Raw genomic sequence first — 17,412 nt, forward strand, 5'->3', positions numbered from 1 at the left:
AAAAGGCTTTCATTGGTCTCATGCCATAGCCACTATATAACGGGATCCCTGGAGTGCCAGACCCCATGACGTAACACTCAAAGGGTTAAAGCAGAAGTGTGCACTGATTGCCAATTTTGTATTTACCTCGAGAGATCTCTTCTTGTCCTTTTGTAACCGTTTTAATTTAAGAAATCTGATGTTCTGTTTTGAAATGTTATGTGCCTGGGAGGTTAAAATGGAGCTCTGCCCAGATTCCAGTGTAAAGGTTACCATGGCAGCTGCGGACATTACGGAAATCCTTATATTTTTAACAAAATTGTGTTTTTTTTTATTTTTTATAAAGAGCAGGATTATTTTTATTATCGTTTATTTGTGAAGCGCCAACATATTCAGTAGCGTGGTACAATGGAGGTATGTATATTACATAAAGTGAGGATGGACATGCACAAACAGATACATAAAGGTAATGAGGGCCCTGCTCGTGAGAGCTTACACTCTAGAGCAGTCATTTTTAACCCGAGTTCCGCGGGCCACCAGGTGGGGAATGCTGGGAAAACTCCCAGCTGTCCCAGGCTGCAGTGAGCAGGCGGCTCCGGAGCTCAGCAGCAGCAGCAGCCACCCAGTCACTGTGATCCTTACTCTCACTGCTCCTGTCGGTGCCAGAAGTCACGTTCAACTTCCGTCTGACAGGAGGAGGGAGCTGCGGACTGGCACAGCACCGCAGGCCTGTGTGTGCAAGAAAGGAAAGCGACTGCAAGGGCTCGTTCAGGGTGCCAGCTGAGGACTCTGAGGGAGGGCGTGAGGGAGGCAGTGCTGCAGTTTGCTGGGCGACATGTGATTATCCCCCAGCAGACTTTTCAGCGTTGGGGAGGGGGCGGGGCTACAGACGGCAGGGTAAGTATCCAAGTTGCAGTCATGAAATCATTCTGAAGAATGATTTCATTGGCTGCCTTGGTCCCTGTGACGCTGCTTCAGCTGTCAGTAAAGGTGATAAGAAGCTTCACCAAGCAGGAAAGGTGGAGAAGCAATTGGTCCAGGAAATGTTAGAGGTGCAGGAAGCACTGCAGAATGCAGAGAGGGTGCAACGTGTCTCCCTGGAGCAGCACACACACGCAGCGTACCTATGGCAGAGCCAGCTGCAAGAGCTACGTGCAAGTGGCCAAGGAGAAGCAGCAAGTGCTACAGGAACGGCTGAGTACCCAGTATGTCCCCACAGAGCAGCATGAGGAACTGAAAGCCACAAGCATCGCTGGGGGTGGAGCTTAGAAGCAAGGTGACTCTGTATGAGAGGGAGCACGAGAAGGTCCAGAGACTGGAGCAAGAACTGGAGAAGCAGAGCAGCAACTCCATGTCCATGAGTCAGTATGCCAAGGAGAAAGAAGCCTGGAAACGGAAGCAGCGGCGATCCTAGAACAAAAACTGGAGAGCTCCAAAAGATGGAGGCGCTGATGCAAGCCCAGAGCAAACACCGGGAAGAGGTGAAGGCCCTGAGAGGGGACTTGCAGGAACAAACGGAAGAGCTTCAGAAGCAGATGAATGAGAGCGAGATACAGTGCACCAAGAGGGAGGAGGTGTCTGTCCATCAAGTGGCCTGCCTGACATTGCGCTATGAAACCGAGATGGCCGATATTTACAAGCGGCTGGATCATACGGACAATGAGAGGGCCAGGCTGCAGCTGGAGCTGGATAAGGTCCGGGAGGAGCACCAGCAGCTGCAGGTCAAGAATAGAGAAAAGGAAACAGAGTTAAACCTTGCTCTGAATCAGCTGACAGATGTGGAATCACGACTCCACTTCAAAGAAGCTGAACTAGCAGCCACACTGAGTGGGAAAAGACATACAGAAGGACTGCTTCGAAACTCGAGGAAGGACCTGGAGTCTGAGTGTGTTGGCCGCAAGTTGGCAGAGAAATAAAAGCGCGACCTGGGGGAGGAGCTTGCGGCTCTGAAGACTGAGCAGGACGCTACATTGGACTCTAAGGCTGCCCAGCAGGAGGTAACTCAGCTGAAGTTGGAGACAGAGGTTACAACCCTAAGACAGATACTTGGGTCACAGAAGCAGTCCATGGAAAAGAGGGCGGTAGAGATAAAGCAAGTGAGGCGCACCAGGAAGCGTGACTGCAATACTGTTGCAGTGCTACAGTCTACTGTCCACAAGGCACGGAATGGGAAGACCAAGGTGCGATGTAGTAGCACAGTAAGAAGCCAGTTGTACTGCAGTGCCCATGGGACCCATAGTGGATTCCTTGCAAGGCAGCCGCTGTGAAGAGACAGTTGAGAATGGGACTGAAGTGTGTCCATGTTTGTAAGATGAGAATGACCTCACAGGTTGTCCAGCAACACTCCCAATGGAGTAAGTAGAGAGGCATCATGGGGTGCACTTGGGGTTAATAAGACCCCCACCCAAATTGAAGTTCTGAAGATAAATGATGTGAAACCCAACACTGAAGGTACGCTGATGGAAAAAGGTCCAAAAGCCATCACCGCTAAAGAGGAGTTGCGTGTCTTCACAAGAACAGGCCAAACAGGCACTGACGAGTGAACGCCATGAGCTAACTGAGGTCAAGGCTCTTCTACAGGGTAAGGGAGACTCGGAGCCCAAGAGGAAGAAGGCAGAGATAGCTGATAGACGGCAGGATGCTCGGGAACATTTGAAAAAGGGGACACAACAAAGGCGGAGCTTCAACTTTAGAATCAGGCCAGCACAAGAGAAAGAGGTAGCGAAGGACCAGTCTGCAGGCCTAGAAGGCCTGGTAATTGTCCCAAAGGGAATATTTTTCAACTGGAAGACTAGGAAATGGAAAGAGAGGATGTCTTTGGTGTGGGTGCACGATAATTGTGCACTGGTCGCTCACCCCAGTAGGAATGAGCTGGAGGGAAGGATATGTGACAGTCACTGCCTCAGGAGGCTGAAATGGAGGATATGTGTACCTTCCAGCACTCAACCAGTTAACCTGCCTGCATCTGCAGCCTAATTAAGCAGGATTCCTGAAAGACTGCAGGCTCAAAAGATACAGGAAACTGTGAGACTGAGAGCCAGACCCAGAAAGCCAGAGAGCCAGAGAGCCAGTGAGAGAGGCTGACCGATTTTCCCTCAGAGGAGGGAGGCCGAAGGGGCTCCCCAGCTACCAGAGGCTGGTTAAAGAAGTTGGTAAAAAGTGGGAGACACTGCTGAGAGAGCCGTGCTGAAGCAGTGTAAAGAAGCTGGAAGAGAGGGAGAGACACTGCTGAGAGAGCCATGCTGATGCAGGGACATCGCCAGATGGATTAATATAAGAAAACCCTTTATTCCTACAATATGACCAAAGACTGTGCTGTTTCTTTGTTGCCTATGCCAGGGCATGTTTTGGGGTGGGAACTGGCTTAGCTGGCTGCCCGGTAGACAGCAAACACAAGCATATAGTGTAGATGTGTCTGTTCAGGTGGTGTGGTTATTTTAGAGCCATAAATGTCCATATGAGATTTCTACTTACAGATTTCTCACAGGACTTGTGTGTGTAAAGGTATCTTTGGAAGATATATAGGATATCCAAATCTTCCCTGGATCAGTGTGATGGGACCTTAGTAAGATGAAAGAGAGGCACAGGACATAGTGCAGACTGTTCCAACATTTATATAAAAGAATCAATATAAAAATTTGCACTCACAATTTGGCAAATATAAACATGCAGATTGGGATAGTATCCCCGCCACGGATAGTAACTGCTACCGCGGATTAGTGAATGAACACCGCCGATGGTACCGTGGATACGGACGGATTCCCCTAAGGCTGTGGAGCACGCTTTGTCGTAAAGGCGTCTTCCTTCTGCCTAACTCTGGGTTCTCACGTTTCGCGTCAGCGTCACCGGAAGCAGAAAGGTAGGCGGGCTGGAGTATTCCAGTGGATCCTTCTGCTGCCACTCTACGCGTTTCACCGTAAAGGTTTCATACATCCGTGGCGGGGATACTATCCCAATCTGCATGTTTATATTTGCCAAATTGTGAGTGCAAATTTTTATATTGATTCTTTTATATAAATGTTGGAACAGTCTGCACTATGTCCTGTGCCACTCTTTCATCTTACTAAGGTCCCATCACACTGATCCAGGGAAGATTTGGATATCTTATATACAGTTAGGTCCGGAAATAATTGGACACTGATACAAGTTTTGTTACTTCGGCTGTGTACCAAAATAAATTCAAGTTACAGTTACATAATGAACATGGGCTTAAAGTGCAGTCTATCAGCTTTAATTTGAGGGTATTCACATCCAAATTGGAGGAAGGGTTCAGGAATTACATCTCTTTAATATGTAGCCCCCTCTTTTTCAAGGGACCAAAAGTAATTGGACAATTGACTCAAAAGCTGTTTCATAGACAGGTGTGGGCTATTCCTTTGTTATTTCATCATCAATTAAGCAGGTAAAAGGTCTGGAGTTGATTCCAGGTGTGGCATTCACATTTGGAAGCTGTTGCTGTGAACCCGCAACATGCAGTCAAAGGAGCTCTCAATGCAAGTGAAACAGGGCATCCTTAGGCTGCAAAAAAAAAGAAAATTCATCAGAGAGATAGCAGGAACATTAGGAGCGGCCAAATCAACAGTTTGGTACATTCTGAGAAAAAAAGAATGCACTGGTGAGCTCTGCAACACAAAAAGGCCTGGACGTCCATGGAAGACAACAGTGGTGGATGTTCATAGGTTCCTTTCCATAGTAAAGAAAAACCCCTTCACAACATCCAGCCAAGTGAAGAACACTTTCCAGGAGGTAGACATATCATTATCCAAGTTTACCATAAAGAGAAGACTTCACGAGAGCAAATACAGAGGGTTCACCACAAGGTGCAAACCATTCATAAGCCTCAAGAATAGAAAGGCCAGATTAGACTTTGCCAAACAATATCTAAAAAAGCCAGCCCAGTTCTGGAACAGCATACTTTGGACAGATGAAACTAAGATCAACCTGTACCAGAATGATGGGAAGAAAAAAGTATTGAGAAGGCTTGGACGGCTCATGATCGGAAGCATACCACATCATCTGTAAAACACGGTGGAGGCAGTGTGATGGCATGGGCATGCATGGCTTACAATGGCACTGGGTCGCTAGTGTTTATTGATGATGTGACAGAAGACAGGAGCAGCCGGATGAATTTTGAAGTATGGAGGGATTTATTGTCTGCTCAGATTCAGCCACATTCAGCGAAGTTGATTGGATGACGCTTCACTTTACAGATGGCCAATTACCCAAAAACATACTGCGAAAGCAACCCAGGAGTTTTTTAAGGCAAAGAAGTGGAATATTCTGCAATGTCCGAGTTCATCACCTGATCTCAACCGGATCGAGCATGAATTTCACTTGCTGAAGACAAAACTTAAGGCAGAAAGACCCACGAACAAACAACAACTGAAGACAGCTGCAGTAAAGAACAGAGGAAAGACAAGGCGCACAACGCACATAGTGAAATACAGTTTAAATTGTCAGTTTTACTAAAAGATAATAAGTTCTGCGTACATCAATAAATATAAGAACAATCGTTTGTTAAGTGGGGTTACCACACAAGGGAACAGCAGGGCTCATCAGTCTTCATCCGCTGTGGAGATAGGAACTGGAGACCCACGATCATCTGGCCGGATAGGGAAAGGGGGGGCCCTCTGGATCCGTGGAGGGCACTCACTCCGTTCCTGTATGCTGAGATGGAAAATCCGCCGTGTGGATGCACACACAAGTCCCTGCAGCACGTGTAGTATACTCTGCTGTAGTTCTCCACTGCCACACGCCGGCAGCACGCCTCTGTGTCTCGCGGGACGCCCGCTGATGACGTCACTGGCTGAGTGCAAAGTTCAAAGCAGTGTCTGTGGTGTACACAGTGATAGAACAAGGCGCTGTATGGCAACCGGGAAGTGACAGGGAACGGTCAGCAGGGAGAACTGGCGCGAGGGACAGGGAGGGAAGAGTGGAAGATAATAAAAATAATAAACTATAAAATATAGTTAAAAATGAGCTGAAACACACTCCAACGCGTTTCGGAACATACAGTTACTTCTTCAGGGAAATAGTTGTCCCGTGGACTGGTGAAAAAAGTGTAAAAGCCCTGAAGGGGTTAAATAAAGCATGAGCTTATGTGGGTAGTGCAATTAAAATCTGGCTAAAGCCAGTATCATACTTACCTTTACTATGCAGGTAAACTGGGTGCACAAATTCCCAGGTGTGTATATAATAAAACTGTGAGGCAGTGAGGGTGTGCAGGCCCATCCTGCAGAGAGAGAGCTGCATGGAGCTAGGACTGTGAGGCAGTGAGGGTGTGCAGGGACATCCTGCAGAGAGAGAGAGCTGCATGGAGCTGGGACTGTGAGGCAGTGAGGGTGTGCAGGCCCATCCTGCAGAGAGAGAGCTGCATGGAGCTAGGACTGTGAGGCAGTGAGGGTGTGCAGGGACATCCTGCAGAGAGAGAGCTGCATGGAGCTAGGACTGTGAGGCAGTGAGGGTGTGCAGGGACATCCTGCAGAGAGAGAGAGCTGCATGGAGCTGGGACTGTGAGGCAGTGAGGTTGTGCAGGCCCATCCTGCAGAGAGAGAGCTGCATGGAGCTAGGACTGTGAGGCAGTGAGGGTGTGCAGGGACATCCTGCAGAGAGAGAGCTGCATGGAGCTGGCACTGTGAGGCAGTGAGGGTGTGCAGGCCCATCCTGCAGAGAGAGAGCTGCATGGAGCTAGGACTGTGAGGCAGTGAGGGTGTGCAGGGACATCCTGCAGAGAGAGAGCTGCATGGAGCTAGGACTGTGAGGCAGTGAGGGTGTGCAGGGACATCCTGCAGAGAGAGAGCTGCATGGAGCTGGGACTGTGAGGCAGTGAGGGTGTGCAGGGACATCCTGCAGAGAGAGAGCTGCATGGAGCTGGGACTGTGAGGCAGTGAGGGTGTGCAGGCCCATCCTGCAGAGAGAGAGCTGCATGGAGCTAGGACTGTGAGGCAGTGAGGGAGTGCGGGGACATCCTGCAGGGAGAGACCTGCATGGAGCTGGGACTGTGAGGCAGTGAGGGTGTGCAGGCCCATCCTGCAGAGAGAGAGCTGCATGGAGCTAGGACTGTGAGGCAGTGAGGGAGTGCGGGGACATCCTGCAGAGAGAGATCTGCATGGAGCTGGGACTGTGAGACAGTGAGGGTGTGCAGGGACATCCTGCAGAGAGAGAGCTGCATGGAGCTGGGACTGTGAGGCAGTGAGGGTGTGCAGGGACATCCTGCAGAGAGAGAGCTGCATGGAGCTGGCACTGTGAGGCAGTGAGGGTGTGCAGGGACATCCTGCAGAGAGAGATCTGCATGGAGCTGGGACTGTGAGGCAGTGAGGGTGTGCAGGGACATCCTGCAGAGGGAGAGCTGCATGGAGCTGGGACTGTGAGGCAGTGAGGGTGTGCGGGGACATCCTGCAGAGGGAGAGCTGCATGGAGCTGGGACTGTGAGGCAGTGAGGGTGTGCGGGGACATCCTGCAGAGAGAGAGCTGCATGGAGCTAGGACTGTGAGGCAGTGAGGGTGTGCGGGGACATCCTGCAGAGAGAGAGCTGCATGGAGCTGGGACTGTGAGGCAGTGAGGGTGTGCGGGGACATCCTGCAGAGAGAGAGCTGCATGGAGCTAGGACTGTGAGGCAGTGAGGGTGTGCGGGGACATCCTGCAGAGAGAGAGCTGCATGGAGCTAGGACTGTGAGGCAGTGAGGGAGTGCGGGGACATCCTGCAGAGAGAGAGCTGCATGGAGCTGGCACTGTGAGGCAGTGAGGGTGTGCAGGGACATCCTGCAGAGAGAGAGAGCTGCATGGAGCTGGCACTGTGAGGCAGTGAGGGTGTGCAGGGACATCCTGCAGAGAGAGAGATCTGCATGGAGCTGGGACTGTGAGGCAGTGAGGGTGTGCAGGGACATCCTGCAGAGAGAGAGCTGCATGGAGCTGGCACTGTGAGGGTGTGAGGGTGTGCAGGGACATCCTGCAGAGAGAGAGATCTGCATGGAGCTGGGACTGTGAGGCAGTGAGGGTGTGCAGGGACATCCTGCAGAGAGAGAGCTGCATGGAGCTGGCACTGTGAGGCAGTGAGGGTGTGCGGGGACATCCTGCAGAGGGAGAGCTGCATGGAGCTGGGACTGTGAGGCAGTGAGGTTGTGCAGGGACATCCTGCAGAGGGAGAGCTGCATGGAGCTGGGACTGTGAGGCAGTGAGGGTGTGCGGGGACATCCTGCAGAGAGAGAGCTGCATGGAGCTGGGACTGTGAGGCAGTGAGGTTGTGCAGGGACATCCTGCAGAGGGAGAGCTGCATGGAGCTGGGGCTGTGAGGCAGTGAGGGTGTGCGGGGACATCCTGCAGAGAGAGAGCTGCATGGAGCTGGGACTGTGAGGCAGTGAGGGTGTGCAGGGACATCCTGCAGAGAGAGAGCTGCATGGAGCTGGCACTGTGAGGCAGTGAGGGTGTGCAGGGACATCCTGCAGAGAGAGAGCTGCATGGAGCTGGCACTGTGAGGCAGTGAGGGTGTGCAGGGACATCCTGCAGAGAGAGAGCTGCATGGAGCTGGCACTGTGAGGCAGTGAGGGTGTGCAGGGACATCCTGCAGAGAGAGAGCTGCATGGAGCTGGCACTGTGAGGCAGTGAGGGTGTGCAGGGACATCCTGCAGAGAGAGCTGCATGGAGCTGGCACTGTGAGGCAGTGAGGGTGTGCAGGGACATCCTGCAGAGAGAGAGCTGCATGGAGCTGGGACTGTGAGGCAGTGAGGGTGTGCAGGGACATCCTGCAGAGAGAGAGCTGCATGGAGCTGGGACTGTGAGACAGTGAGGGTGTGCAGGGACATCCTGCAGAGAGAGCTGCATGGAGCTGGCACTGTGAGGCAGTGAGGGTGTGCAGGGACATCCTGCAGAGAGAGAGCTGCATGGAGCTGGGACTGTGAGGCAGTGAGGGTGTGCAGGGACATCCTGCAGAGAGAGATCTGCATGGAGCTGGGACTGTGAGGCAGTGAGGGTGTGCAGGGACATCCTGCAGAGAGAGCTGCATGGAGCTGGCACTGTGAGGCAGTGAGGGTGTGCAGGGACATCCTGCAGAGAGAGCTGCATGGAGCTGGCACTGTGAGGCAGTGAGGGTGTGCAGGGACATCCTGCAGAGAGAGATCTGCATGGAGCTGGGACTGTGAGGCAGTGAGGGAGTGCGGGGACATCCTGCAGAGAGAGATCTGCATGGAGCTGGGACTGTGAGGCAGTGAGGGTGTGCGGGGACATCCTGCAGAGAGAGAGCTGCATGGAGCTGGCACTGTGAGGCAGTGAGGGTGTGCAGGGACATCCTGCAGAGAGAGAGCTGCATGGAGCTGGCACTGTGAGGCAGTGAGGGTGTGCAGGGACATCCTGCAGAGAGAGCTGCATGGAGCTGGGACTGTGAGGCAGTGAGGGTGTGCAGGGACATCCTGCAGGGAGAGAGCTGCATGGAGCTGGCACTGTGAGGCAGTGAGGGTGTGCAGGGACATCCTGCAGAGAGAGAGCTGCATGGAGCTGACACTGTGAGGCAGTGAGGGTGTGCAGGGACATCCTGCAGAGAGAGAGAGCTGCATGGAGCTGGCACTGTGAGGCAGTGAGGGTGTGCAGGGACATCCTGCAGAGAGAGAGCTGCATGGAGCTGGCACTGTGAGGCAGTGAGGGTGTGCAGGGACATCCTGCAGAGAGAGCTGCATGGAGCTGGGACTGTGAGGCAGTGAGGGTGTGCAGGGACATCCTGCAGAGAGAGAGAGCTGCATGGAGCTGGCACTGTGAGGCAGTGAGGGAGTGCGGGGACATCCTGCAGAGAGAGAGCTGCATGGAGCTGGGACTGTGAGGCAGTGAGGGTGTGCAGGGACATCCTGCAGAGAGAGATCTGCATGGAGCTGGCACTGTGAGGCAGTGAGGGTGTGCAGGGACATCCTGCAGAGAGAGATCTGCATGGAGCTGGGACTGTGAGACAGTGAGGGTGTGCAGGGACATCCTGCAGAGAGAGAGCTGCATGGAGCTGGCACTGTGAGGCAGTGAGGGTGTGCAGGGACATCCTGCAGAGAGAGAGCTGCATGGAGCTGGCACTGTGAGGCAGTGAGGGTGTGCAGGGACATCCTGCAGAGAGAGAGCTGCATGGAGCTGGCACTGTGAGGCAGTGAGGGTGTGCAGGGACATCCTGCAGAGAGAGATCTGCATGGAGCTGGCACTGTGAGGCAGTGAGGGTGTGCAGGGACATCCTGCAGAGAGAGAGCTGCATGGAGCTGGCACTGTGAGGCAGTGAGGGTGTGCAGGGACATCCTGCAGAGAGAGAGCTGCATGGAGCTGGGACTGTGAGGCAGTGAGGGTGTGCAGGGACATCCTGCAGAGAGAGAGCTGCATGGAGCTGGCACTGTGAGGCAGTGAGGGTGTGCAGGCCCATCCTGCAGAGAGAGATCTGCATGGAGCTGGCACTGTGAGGCAGTGAGGGTGTGCAGGGACATCCTGCAGAGAGAGCTGCATGGAGCTGGGACTGTGAGGCAGTGAGGGTGTGCAGGGACATCCTGCAGAGAGAGAGCTGCATGGAGCTGGGACTGTGAGGCAGTGAGGGTGTGCAGGGACATCCTGCAGAGAGAGAGCTGCATGGAGCTGGGACTGTGAGGCAGTGAGGGTGTGCGGGGACATCCTGCAGAGAGAGAGCTGCATGGAGCTGGCACTGTGAGGCAGTGAGGGTGTGCAGGGACATCCTGCAGAGAGAGCTGCATGGAGCTGGGGCTGTGAGGCAGTGAGGGTGTGCAGGCCCATCCTGCAGAGAGAGATCTGCATGGAGCTGGGACTGTGAGGCAGTGAGGGTGTGCAGGGACATCCTGCAGAGAGAGAGCTGCATGGAGCTGGGACTGTGAGGCAGTGAGGGTGTGCAGGGACATCCTGCAGAGAGAGAGCTGCATGGAGCTGGGACTGTGAGGCAGTGAGGGTGTGCAGGGACATCCTGCAGAGAGAGAGCTGCATGGAGCTGGCACTGTGAGGCAGTGAGGGTGTGCAGGGACATCCTGCAGAGAGAGAGCTGCATGGAGCTGGCACTGTGAGGCAGTGAGGGTGTGCAGGGACATCCTGCAGAGAGAGAGAGAGCTGCATGGAGCTGGCACTGTGAGGCAGTGAGGGTGTGCAGGGACATCCTGCAGAGAGAGAGCTGCATGGAGCTGGGACTGTGAGGCAGTGAGGTTGTGCAGGGACATCCTGCAGAGAGAGAGCTGCATGGAGCTGGCACTGTGAGGCAGTGAGGGTGTGCAGGGACATCCTGCAGAGAGAGAGCTGCATGGAGCTGGCACTGTGAGGCAGTGAGGGTGTGCAGGGACATCCTGCAGAGAGAGAGCTGCATGGAGCTGGCACTGTGAGGCAGTGAGGGTGTGCAGGGACATCCTGCAGAGAGAGAGCTGCATGGAGCTGGGACTGTGAGGCAGTGAGAGTGTGCAGGGACATCCTGCAGAGACAGAGCTGCATGGAGCTGGCACTGTGAGGCAGTGAGGGTGTGCAGGGACATCCTGCAGAGAGAGAGCTGCATGGAGCTGGCACTGTGAGGCAGTGAGGGTGTGCAGGGACATCCTGCAGAGAGAGAGATGTATGGAGCTGGCACTGTGAGGGTGTGCAGGGACATCCTGCAGAGAGAGAGCTGTATGGAGCTGGCACTGTGAGGGTGTGCAGGGACATCCTGCAGAGAGAGAGCTGCATGGAGCTGGCACTGTGAGGCAGTGAGGGTGTGCAGGGACATCCTGCAGAGAGAGAGAGCTGCATGGAGCTGGCACTGTGAGGCAGTGAGGGTGTGCAGGGACATCCTGCAGAGAGAGAGAGCTGCATGGAGCTGGGACTGTGAGGCAGTGAGGGTGTGCAGGGACATCCTGCAGAGAGAGAGCTGCATGGAGCTGGCACTGTGAGGCAATGAGGGTGTGCAGGGACATCCTGCAGAGAGAGAGCTGCATGGAGCTGGCACTGTGAGGCAGTGAGGGTGTGCAGGGACATCCTGCAGAGAGAGAGCTGCATGGAGCTGGCACTGTGAGGCAGTGAGGGTGTGCGGGGACATCCTGCAGAGAGAGAGCTGCATGGAGCTGGCACTGTGAGGCAGTGAGGGTGTGCAGGGACATCCTGCAGAGAGAGAGCTGCATGGAGCTGGCACTGTGAGGCAGTGAGGTTGTGCAGGGACATCCTGCAGAGAGAGAGCTGCATGGAGCTGGCACTGTGAGGCAGTGAGGTTGTGCAGGGACATCCTGCAGAGAGAGAGCTGCATGGAGCTGGGACTGTGAGGCAGTGAGGGTGTGCAGGGACATCCTGCAGAGAGAGAGCTGCATGGAGCTGGGACTGTGAGGCAGTGAGGTTGTGCAGGGACATCCTGCAGAGAGAGAGAGCTGCATGGAGCTGGCACTGTGAGGCAGTGAGGGTGTGCAGGGACATCCTGCAGAGAGAGAGCTGCATGGAGCTGGGAGGCAGTGAGGGAGTGCGGGGACATCCTGCAGAGAGAGAGCTGCATGGAGCTGGCACTGTGAGGCTGTGAGGGTGTGCAGGGACATCCTGCAGAGAGAGAGCTGCATGGAGCTGGGACTGTGAGGCAGTGAGGTTGTGCAGGGACATCCTGCAGAGAGAGAGCTGCATGGAGCTGGCACTGTGAGGCAGTGAGGGTGTGCAGGGACATCCTGCAGAGAGAGAGCTGCATGGAGCTAGGACTGTGAGGCAGTGAGGGTGTGCAGGCCCATCCTGCAGAGAGAGAGCTGCATGGAGCTGGCACTGTGAGGCAGTGAGGGTGTGCAGGGACATCCTGCAGAGAGAGAGCTGCATGGAGCTGGGACTGTGAGGCAGTGAGGGTGTGCAGGGACATCCTGCAGAGAGAGAGCTGCATGGAGCTGGCACTGTGAGGCAGTGAGGGTGTGCAGGGACATCCTGCAGAGAGAGAGAGAGCTGCGTGGAGCTGGCACTGTGAGGCAGTGAGGGTGTGCAGGGACATCCTGCAGAGAGAGAGCTGCATGGAGCTGGGGCTGTGAGGCAGTGAGGGTGTGCAGGGACATCCTGCAGAGAGAGAGCTGCATGGAGCTGGCACTGTGAGGGTGTGCAGGGACATTCTGCAGAGAGAGCTGCATGGAGCTGGCACTGTGAGGCAGTGAGGGTGTGCAGGGACATCCTGCAGAGAGAGAGAGCTGCATGGAGCTGGCACTGTGAGGCAATGAGGGTGTGCAGGGACATCCTGCAGAGAGAGAGCTGCATGGAGCTGGGACTGTGAGGCAGTGAGGTTGTGCAGGGACATCCTGCAGAGAGAGAGCTGCATGGAGCTGGGACTGTGAGGCAGTGAGGTTGTGCAGGGACATCCTGCAGAGAGAGAGCTGCATGGAGCTGGGACTGTGAGGCAGTGAGGTTGTGCAGGGACATCCTGCAGAGAGAGAGCTGCATGGAGCTGGCACTGTGAGGCAGTGAGGGTGTGCGGGGACATCCTGCAGAGAGAGAGCTGCATGGAGCTGGGACTGTGAGGCAGTGAGGGTGTGCGGGGACATCCTGCAGAGAGAGATCTGCATGGAGCTGGGACTGTGAGGCAGTGAGGGTGTGCAGGGACATCCTGCAGAGAGAGATCTGCATGGAGCTGGCACTGTGAGGCAGTGAGGGTGTGCAGGCCCATCCTGCAGAGAGAGAGCTGCATGGAGCTGGCAATGTGAGGGTGTGAGGGTGTGCAGGGACATCCTGCAGAGAGAGATCTGCATGGAGCTGGGACTGTGAGGGTGTGAGGGTGTGCAGGGACATCCTGCAGAGAGAGATCTGCATGGAGCTGGGACTGTGAGGCAGTGAGGGTGTGCAGGGACATCCTGCAGAGAGAGAGCTGCATGGAGCTGGCACTGTGAGGCAGTGAGGGTGTGCAGGCCCATCCTGCAGAGAGAGATCTGCATGGAGCTGGCACTGTGAGGCAGTGAGGGTGTGCAGGGACATCCTGCAGAGAGAGAGCTGCATGGAGCTGGGACTGTGAGACAGTGAGGGTGTGCAGGGACATCCTGCAGAGAGAGCTGCATGGAGCTGGCACTGTGAGGCAGTGAGGGTGTGCAGGGACATCCTGCAGAGAGAGAGCTGCATGGAGCTGGGACTGTGAGGCAGTGAGGGTGTGCAGGGACATCCTGCAGAGAGAGATCTGCATGGAGCTGGGACTGTGAGGCAGTGAGGGTGTGCAGGGACATCCTGCAGAGAGAGCTGCATGGAGCTGGCACTGTGAGGCAGTGAGGGTGTGCAGGGACATCCTGCAGAGAGAGCTGCATGGAGCTGGCACTGTGAGGCAGTGAGGGTGTGCAGGGACATCCTGCAGAGAGAGATCTGCATGGAGCTGGGACTGTGAGGCAGTGAGGGAGTGCGGGGATATCCTGCAGAGAGAGATCTGCATGGAGCTGGGACTGTGAGGCAGTGAGGGTGTGCGGGGACATCCTGCAGAGAGAGAGCTGCATGGAGCTGGCACTGTGAGGCAGTGAGGGTGTGCAGGGACATCCTGCAGAGAGAGAGCTGCATGGAGCTGGCACTGTGAGGCAGTGAGGGTGTGCAGGGACATCCTGCAGAGAGAGCTGCATGGAGCTGGGACTGTGAGGCAGTGAGGGTGTGCAGGGACATCCTGCAGGGAGAGAGCTGCATGGAGCTGGCACTGTGAGGCAGTGAGGGTGTGCAGGGACATCCTGCAGAGAGAGAGCTGCATGGAGCTGACACTGTGAGGCAGTGAGGGTGTGCAGGGACATCCTGCAGAGAGAGAGAGCTGCATGGAGCTGGCACTGTGAGGCAGTGAGGGTGTGCAGGGACATCCTGCAGAGAGAGAGCTGCATGGAGCTGGCACTGTGAGGCAGTGAGGGTGTGCAGGGACATCCTGCAGAGAGAGCTGCATGGAGCTGGGACTGTGAGGCAGTGAGGGTGTGCAGGGACATCCTGCAGAGAGAGAGAGCTGCATGGAGCTGGCACTGTGAGGCAGTGAGGGTGTGCAGGGACATCCTGCAGAGAGAGATCTGCATGGAGCTGGGACTGTGAGACAGTGAGGGTGTGCAGGGACATCCTGCAGAGAGAGAGCTGCATGGAGCTGGCACTGTGAGGCAGTGAGGGTGTGCAGGGACATCCTGCAGAGAGAGAGCTGCATGGAGCTGGCACTGTGAGGCAGTGAGGGTGTGCAGGGACATCCTGCAGAGAGAGAGCTGCATGGAGCTGGCACTGTGAGGCAGTGAGGGTGTGCAGGCCCATCCTGCAGAGAGAGATCTGCATGGAGCTGGCACTGTGAGGCAGTGAGGGTGTGCAGGGACATCCTGCAGAGAGAGCTGCATGGAGCTGGGACTGTGAGGCAGTGAGGGTGTGCAGGGACATCCTGCAGAGAGAGAGCTGCATGGAGCTGGGACTGTGAGGCAGTGAGGGTGTGCAGGGACATCCTGCAGAGAGAGAGCTGCATGGAGCTGGGACTGTGAGGCAGTGAGGGTGTGCGGGGACATCCTGCAGAGAGAGAGCTGCATGGAGCTGGCACTGTGAGGCAGTGAGGGTGTGCAGGGACATCCTGCAGAGAGAGCTGCATGGAGCTGGGGCTGTGAGGCAGTGAGGGAGTGCGGGGACATCCTGCAGAGAGAGATCTGCATGGAGCTGGCAATGTGAGGCAGTGAGGGTGTGCAGGCCCATCCTGCAGAGAGAGATCTGCATGGAGCTGGGACTGTGAGGCAGTGAGGGTGTGCAGGGACATCCTGCAGAGAGAGAGCTGCATGGAGCTGGGACTGTGAGGCAGTGAGGGTGTGCAGGGACATCCTGCAGAGAGAGAGCTGCATGGAGCTGGGACTGTGAGGCAGTGAGGGTGTGCAGGGACATCCTGCAGAGAGAGAGCTGCATGGAGCTGGCACTGTGAGGCAGTGAGGGTGTGCAGGGACATCCTGCAGAGAGAGAGCTGCATGGAGCTGGCACTGTGAGGCAGTGAGGGTGTGCAGGGACATCCTGCAGAGAGAGAGCTGCATGGAGCTGGCACTGTGAGGCAGTGAGGGTGTGCAGGGACATCCTGCAGAGAGAGAGAGAGCTGCATGGAGCTGGCACTGTGAGGCAGTGAGGGTGTGCAGGGACATCCTGCAGAGAGAGAGCTGCATGGAGCTGGCACTGTGAGGCAGTGAGGGTGTGCGGGGACATCCTGCAGAGAGAGCTGCATGGAGCTGGGACTGTGAAGCAGTGAGGGTGTGCAGGGACATCCTGCAGAGAGAGAGCTGCATGGAGCTGGCACTGTGAGGCAGTGAGGGTGTGCAGGGACATCCTGCAGGGAGAGAGCTGCATGGAGCTGGCACTGTGAGGCAGTGAGGGTGTGCAGGGACATCCTGCAGAGAGAGAGCTGCATGGAGCTGGGACTGTGAGGCAGTGAGGTTGTGCAGGGACATCCTGCAGAGAGAGAGCTGCATGGAGCTGGCACTGTGAGGCAGTGAGGGTGTGCAGGGACATCCTGCAGAGAGAGAGCTGCATGGAGCTGGCACTGTGAGGCAGGGACATCCTGCAGAGAGAGAGCTGTATGGAGCTGGCACTGTGAGGGTGTGCAGGGACATCCTGCAGAGAGAGAGCTGTATGGAGCTGGCACTGTGAGGGTGTGCAGGGACATCCTGCAGAGAGAGAGCTGCATGGAGCTGGCACTGTGAGGCAGTGAGGGTGTGCAGGGACATCCTGCAGAGAGAGAGAGAGCTGCATGGAGCTGGCACTGTGAGGCAGTGAGGGTGTGCAGGGACATCCTGCAGAGAGAGAGAGCTGCATGGAGCTGGGACTGTGAGGCAGTGAGGGTGTGCAGGGACATCCTGCAGAGAGAGAGCTGCATGGAGCTGGCACTGTGAGGCAATGAGGGTGTGCAGGGACATCCTGCAGAGAGAGAGCTGCATGGAGCTGGCACTGTGAGGCAGTGAGGTTGTGCAGGGACATCCTGCAGAGAGAGAGAGAGCTGCATGGAGCTGGCACTGTGAGGCAGTGAGGGTGTGCAGGGACATCCTGCAGAGAGAGAGCTGCATGGAGCTGGCACTGTGAGGCAGTGAGGGTGTGCGGGGACATCCTGCAGAGAGAGAGCTGCATGGAGCTGGCACTGTGAGGCAGTGAGGGTGTGCAGGGACATCCTGCAGAGAGAGAGCTGCATGGAGCTGGCACTGTGAGGCAGTGAGGTTGTGCAGGGACATCCTGCAGAGAGAGAGCTGCATGGAGCTGGCACTGTGAGGCAGTGAGGTTGTGCAGGGACATCCTGCAGAGAGAGAGCTGCATGGAGCTGGGACTGTGAGGCAGTGAGGGTGTGCAGGGACATCCTGCAGAGAGAGAGCTGCATGGAGCTGGGACTGTGAGGCAGTGAGGTTGTGCAGGGACATCCTGCAGAGAGAGAGAGCTGCATGGAGCTGGCACTGTGAGGCAGTGAGGGTGTGCAGGGACATCCTGCAGAGAGAGAGCTGCATGGAGCTGGGACTGTGAGGCAGTGAGGGTGTGCAGGGACATCCTGCAGAGAGAGAGAGCTGC

The sequence above is a fragment of the Ascaphus truei genome, chromosome 6, assembly GCF_040206685.1.
Source record: "Ascaphus truei isolate aAscTru1 chromosome 6, aAscTru1.hap1, whole genome shotgun sequence".
Classification (NCBI taxonomy): domain Eukaryota; kingdom Metazoa; phylum Chordata; class Amphibia; order Anura; family Ascaphidae; genus Ascaphus; species Ascaphus truei.